The sequence below is a fragment of the Carya illinoinensis genome, chromosome 14, assembly GCF_018687715.1.
Source record: "Carya illinoinensis cultivar Pawnee chromosome 14, C.illinoinensisPawnee_v1, whole genome shotgun sequence".
Taxonomy (NCBI): Eukaryota; Viridiplantae; Streptophyta; class Magnoliopsida; order Fagales; family Juglandaceae; genus Carya; species Carya illinoinensis.
This window is the reverse complement of record NC_056765.1, coordinates 20,762,157-20,768,833: the sequence shown is the minus strand read 5'-3', so window position 1 is coordinate 20,768,833 and position 6,677 is coordinate 20,762,157. Positions and strand designations below refer to the sequence as shown.

General features: G+C 42.0%; 1 non-coding gene across 1 annotated transcript; it reads left to right on the top strand.

Moving 5' to 3' along the window:
* The first annotated feature begins 902 nt into the window (after positions 1-902).
* On the top strand, positions 903-1,010 carry LOC122295320. The gene has a single exon (XR_006237975.1). It is a non-coding gene; the product is annotated as a small nucleolar RNA R71 (small nucleolar RNA).
* The last annotated feature ends 5,667 nt before the right edge of the window (positions 1,011-6,677 follow it).

Sequence of the window (6,677 nt, the reverse complement as noted above, 5' to 3'; positions counted from 1 at the left end):
CTCGTACTATCATTGCTTTGTTTCTCCTCAACATCCTCTGGCTTATCATTTGTTGGGATGTGTAAGGACTTACCACTTCTTGTCACAATGGCATCGACCTCTTTTAAATTTCTTTGTGCCATATGCTGACCTTGGGATGTGGATTGAGCTTGAGAAGAAAACTTTCCACACTCATTCACACTCAAGGAGCTCATTATCTTGGATATATGACTCTTTATCTCTTTGTTTTCTTCAACAACCTGCATAATCAAAGATTCAAACTTTTGATTAGCTTTACTCTGTGCCTCAATAAAAGCATGTAAAGTATCTTCTAAGAGGCTCCTAGAAGATGAAGGTGCAGGATATGATCTAGGGGGTTGTGTAGGCTGCTGGTTTTAGATTTCCAACTAAAATTGGGATGATTACGCCACCCCAGATTATAGGTATTAGAGAAAGGTGTAAAAGGCTTCTTGTACATACCTAAGGCATTACATTGTTCATCATACATCCCTCTCATCTAAGCAAATGTGGGACACTTTTGAGCAAGGTGATCTACCCCGGCACACACAAAACATGGTCCAAAAGACTCTGCATGATTAGCCACGTGTATTAGCTTTAAGTCTTTATTCTTCAACACCTCTAGCTCCCTAGTTAGCATCTCAACCTTAGCCTTTAGGTTATCCTCTTCCCTGAGATGGTAAATTCCACCACCATTTTCGTTTCCTGCAGGTCGTGACCTATTTGTGCTCTCAGTAGCACTAGGTCCAGTCCAAGTGTGAGCTTTTTCAGCAAGCTCATTGAGGTATTCTATAGCCTCATCAGGATATTTCTATAAGAACTCACCATTACACATTATCTCCACAAATTGACGCTCTTTAGGTGTAAGTCCCTCATAAAAATAGCTCACTAAGCGCCAATTCTCATATCCATGGTGAGGACACATACTCAATAGCTCCTTAAATTTCTCCCAAGATTGATACAAAGTCTCACTATCCTTTTGTGCAAAGGTGGAGATTTGCCTTTTTAAAGCATTAGTCTTATGTTGGGAAAAATATTTATTAAAAAGGACCTGAGTCATCTCATTCCATGACCCAATGGATCATGGTCTCAATAAGTATAGCCAACTCTTAGCTCCATCCTTCAAAGAGAAAGGAAAGAACTTAAGTCTCACAATGTCATCAGTTGTATTTTGACTATGAAAGGTCGCAACTACTTCCTCAAACTCCCTAATGTGCACATATGGATTTTCATTTTCCAAGCCATGAAAAGTAGGGAGTAACTGTATCATCCCTATTTTTAAATACAATTGGTGAGTATTAGCTGGAAACATGATTCATAATGTTATCGTTGTGTGTGCAGGGTGGAGGTAATCCTGAAGGGTTCTAGTGGGTTGATCTTCGTGTTCACTCATTTCCTTATAATTAGAAAAATTATCAAACAAATGATTAGAAAAATTAAACTCTAACGCAGGCTTACAAGTGAACCGTCCCAAGGAGATCTATACTTGTGCACGCAAGGTACAAAAAAATGCAACACTAAACAAAGAAAGTACAAAAAGAAAAATAAAATAAAATAAAGATGTAGCAAGCTAAAAGAGGGAACGAAATTACCGCCTTTACAAACTGCTGAAAAGAAAAACTATCTCACAATTTTTCTACCGTCTCCCTAGAAACAGCACCGAAATTTGATTACACTCAAAGAATAATGCAGTAGTTGTAGCATAGCTCTGAGGTGTTGATTGCACAGGGAGGCAAATTAAAAGAATAGCAAAAGAAACAAAGAAACCAAAGAAAAATATTAAATAAGTAATGAAAAATAAAGATTAATTTTCACTGCAAATTAAAGTGAAGCAAAGTGATTAACGAAAAAATTCCTCAAATTTGACGAACAGTAGAGCATCAGGAATCCGTTGCACAAATCTGGTATTTTAATTTTTCTTCATTCATTGGATAACTCAATTAGGAACTCAACTCATGAAATTTCCAACCGGAAGGTATAGATTTATAAACTAAAATTAAATCAAATATAACCTTTGAAAAATCATTCACCACTTTAAAATAAGTAAATTACTATCCCTATTGAGAAAATTCAATGACAACAATATACTCAGGGAGCGATATTGCAGCTAAAAACATAATCAAAGAACTAATCCATTCAATAGAAAGAGATGACTGATCCATAAACAAAATCAATTCTATGATTATTCGGAGAAGAAAACATCAACGATGAATTGAGAATGATAAAACAAAAGAGTTTTAGCAATTGAAAATCAAATACATGAATTAAAAATAAATTAGAAATACCATCTAATGTGCAAGTTCATCCCTAATCCTACTTGAGAAATTAGTTACCCATAAACATAATGGACGACCAAAATTTCCAAAGAAAACTGAAGTGAACGGCAGCCATGGAAGTGATTTCCTCCTCTCTTCAAATCTGCCTCTTGTGCCTCCCTTCTCTCTATTTCGTGCTAATGATATGCTTATATAGGGAAGGCAAGGAACCCTAATGTCCTCTTAATTTCTCCATAAAAAAATGCCTAATTTTTAGGACTTATCTTTGTAGCCATGTATGCCCTTCAGGACACGGCTAAGGGCATAATTGTACAAATGCACATGAAGGTGCACCTAGCTTCCGACTCACTATGAAATGGAAATTGAAATGACTTTGGTTCTATTGACATGTGATGGATCAAGGCTAATCTTCTAAACCAATTGAAGAATGAGTAAAAACAATAATAATATCAAGAAGGTCTAGATCGAAATGGCTAGAATGAATTTAAAAGGAAATTAAGCTTGAAACATGGATTAGAGATGACTACTCATCTTTAAGTTGATTAATGCCCTTAAGTCAAGTTAGAAACTTAACAATGCCGGATTTCCCACTAGCTAGCTTTCCTTTTTGGGAAATCCGGCCTCCCTCCGCCATTTTTACCGCCACCCACGGCCAACCACCACTTCCAATAGCTTCATAATCATCCTTAGACCATTCCCTATCAATCCCAAGTCCTGGTTTGTCCCCGTCCAATGGTGGGTATTTTACAACCCACGGCCACAGTGAATTTTCACTGTTACGTTGCTTTTTCTCCGCCGTTTGCAACGTCGCAAGCTTTCTAAAAATACCATATAACGCTGTAAATATTTTCCAAACCCTATTTTCAGATTTAAATATATATATTGCTCATTCAATAATTTTTATCTACTGGTTGGTTGATTCCGGACTGAGTCCGAGGAGTTCGGCGATCGGATGGATGGAGGAAGGAGTTGCTTGTCTTATTGATATATGTTGGTTGATTATTTTTGTGCATTGATATAGCATTTACATGGTGCATGCACGTGTATTTTTGTTTAATTGAGAAAAGCCTGTTTTATTGGCGTAAGTGGACTTACGGGTGAGTGTGTATCACGACCCCAAGCCGGGATGGGGTATTATCTCGATGGAGCTCCTCTGGTCACTCGGGAGTGGAATAAACTGAGTGATGTCCCCTGGGTTGTCGCTTGGCGACGACGGGAGCGGGGGCTAGGGGATGCTTGGCTACGAACGCGCCGGGCGCGGAATCGGGCATCGCTCTACGCACCGACTCCGTGGCCCTTCGCTGGTGAGGGCTAGAGGATGCTTGGCTACGAACGCGCGGGGCACGGAACTGGGCATCGCTCGTGAGGTGTCACATGCGTGGTGGTACTCTGCGGTGTGGCACTGGAGCCAGGGTGTGCGGATGACCCATAGGGGAGGTCATGGTGCATACGGATAAAATGGATAATGGTTTGAGATGGATAAAGGTCAAATGTGACTTTTGGCATGATATTTGGGAAGGATGTGTTTTTGGGCCAAATGGGATTTTTGGCGTGCGTGGAAAAATATGTTTTTATGGGTTTGCGCATTGGCATCACTTCATGCATATTGTTTGAGTTCTATATGCTTTTATCTGGTGGTGTTTGGATTTTACTTACCTGCGGTACCATTTTTGGTTCCGTAGATTTTGGTGCAGGAATCGAGGAGGAGGAGGCTGAGCCCGAGGATGCGGCTCCGCCGGAGTTTTGAATCGAAGTTATGCGTTATAATGTGGTTTAAAACTATATTTGTGTTTTTGTAATATTTTATTTATGTAAGTTTTAAACAGCTTGTTTTATATTAAGAAAAAATTCTAGTACTTAGTTATATGACTTTCATTATCCGCTGTGTTTTCTTCGTGCACATTTGTTGCTTTTGCACACATTTGGCACTCGTCGAAAGGGTGGTGACCCGGGTTGTCACCATCTAGACGTCTCGATTTCCCCGTGTCCGTGCGTGGGGATTTGGCGGCGTCACAGGTGGTATCAGAGCGGTTTGGCTCTGGGTAAAACCACATGTCCCGTAGGTAGTATCAGAATGCTTTTAAAGTTGTGTTTTAAAATTATGTTAAGTACAATTATTTAATTTGTTTTATTTGCTTTATTTGTTTGAACTTGTTTGTTTGTTTTTATTTATTTGGTTATGTTTTGCATGCTGGTTTCTTTTGTTTCTTGCTGTGTGGGGTTGGTTTTGTTTTTTTGTTGGTTTTATGATGGTTTTATTTGTTTTCTTATAGGAGGGTCAAGAGTTGTGTTGTGGCAGGAAAAATGGGGAGACCAAGGAAATCTACTCAGGAGCCACGGGACAATACCTCAAGAGATGACTCCATAGCCGAAGCAATACGGCAGATGATGGAGTTCATGCAGCAGAATATTAGGCCACAACAGATAGGGCCTTGGCTACAACAAGGAGGACCCTGGCCACCACAAGGGGGTCCCTGGCCACCACAAGGAGGGCCTTGTCCACAGCAAGGAGGGTTTTGGCCACAACCAGGAGGTCCTTAGCCATATCAGGGAGGGCCTTGGATGTACCCAGGAGGGTCCAGTAGCATGGTGCAAGCCGGATGCATCTATGAGCGCTTCCTGGCGCATAGAACTCCACACTTCACTGGAGAAGAGGATCCACTCCAAGCTGGAACATGGATCAAAGACCTGGAAAGAACATTTGAGGTGTGTGGATGCACCGAGGCGCAATAGGTGCTCTACACCAGTTATCTATTGCAAGGTACCGCGTCTGATTGGTGGGATACCAAGAGGGTAATGGTGGAATCAGAATTGGGATCTTTCGCTGCTGTGACCTGGCAGCGCTTCAAGAAGGAATTAACGACCGCTTCTTTCCCGCATCGGTAAGGAAGCAGAAGGCAAGAGAGTTCTCAAATTTGATCTAAGGGGGCGTGACAATGGAACAGTACGCCCGGAGATTCATAGAACTTGGGCGATTTACTCCCCACCTTATCGCCACTGAGGAGATGCGAGCTGATCGTTTTCAGGAGGGACTACGCCCTGATATACGCCGTATGGTGGTCAGCCATTGGATATCCACCTTTCAGGAATTAGTGGATGTGGCCACCCTTGTGGAGCGAGAAAATAATCTGAGTATGGGCTCCCCTCCAGGACATAAGAGGCGGAGTTTTTCTGGTGAAGGAAGCAGCTCGGGTTCGCCTCAGAAATTTGTTCAGCGGACCGGAACTCGACCTCAAACGTCCTCAGGTGTTCATGTGGGAGGACGGGTGCCAATTTGTGGAGCATGTAATAGAGCTCATGAGGGGGAGTGTCGGTTGAGTAGTGGACCCCAGTGTTACCGGTGCGGCCAAGTGGGAGATATTGCTCGGGAGTGCCCCGTCAGAGTTCAAGGAAGCCGTGGAGGTAGACACGGTGGAAGAACCAACCCAAGACAAGCAGTGCAAGCCCGGGTTTATGCTGTCACACCGGGAGAGGTGGATGATGAGGCGCCAATGACCCATGATGCTGGAGTAATTACAGGTATGGATTAATTTAACTTTAAGTTGGATTTAATTTTTGGTATTTTTGGTTTCTCCTTTGCTTTTTTGGATTTCATGGGTTAATGTGTTTGGTTCAGGAAGAGTCCGTTTGCATGAGTTTTATGCTTGAACTTTGTTTGATTCCGGTGCGTCACAGTCGTGTGTATCTTTCACTTTTGCTCGGGTGTGTAATTTGGTCACGGAATCGTTGCCAAAGTCTATGGTAGTGGCTCTACCCGATGGTGAAATGGTGTGGTGTTCCAAGGTTGCTTTGGGATGCCCGTTAAATTTTGAGGGAAGGTTTTTGGATGCTGATTTGGTGGTGTTTAAGTTGTTGGGTTTTGATATCATCCTCAGGATGGATTGGCTATACTGATATTCTGCGAGTTTTAATTGCAGAAGTCGGATAATTACCTTTCAGCTTCCAGATGGTGATTGTCTGGAATTTGCAAGGAGTAAGTTAAAAGAAAAGCCGATAATTATATTGGCAATTCAAGCAAGAAGGGAGATTGCATGGGGAACGGATGCATTCTTGGTTCAGATGGTGTCCACGCCGTCTGAGAAGATGTCTTTGTCAGACATTTCAGTTGTGGAAGAATTCCCCGATGTGTTTGTGGATGACTTGTCTGGACTACCCCCTGTGCGGGAAATGGAATTTGTTATAGACTTGGAACCTGGAGCGGCTCCTGTGCATAAAGCTCCTTATCGCATGGCACCGGCTGAATTAAAAGAGTTGAAGACTCAGTTGCAAGAGCTGGTAGAGAAGGGATTTATTCAGCCTAATACGTCGTCGTGGGGTACACCAGTTTTGTTTGTTAAGAAGAAAGATGGAACCCTCCGTATGTGCATCGATTATCGGGAATTAAACAAGGTGACCATCAAAAAT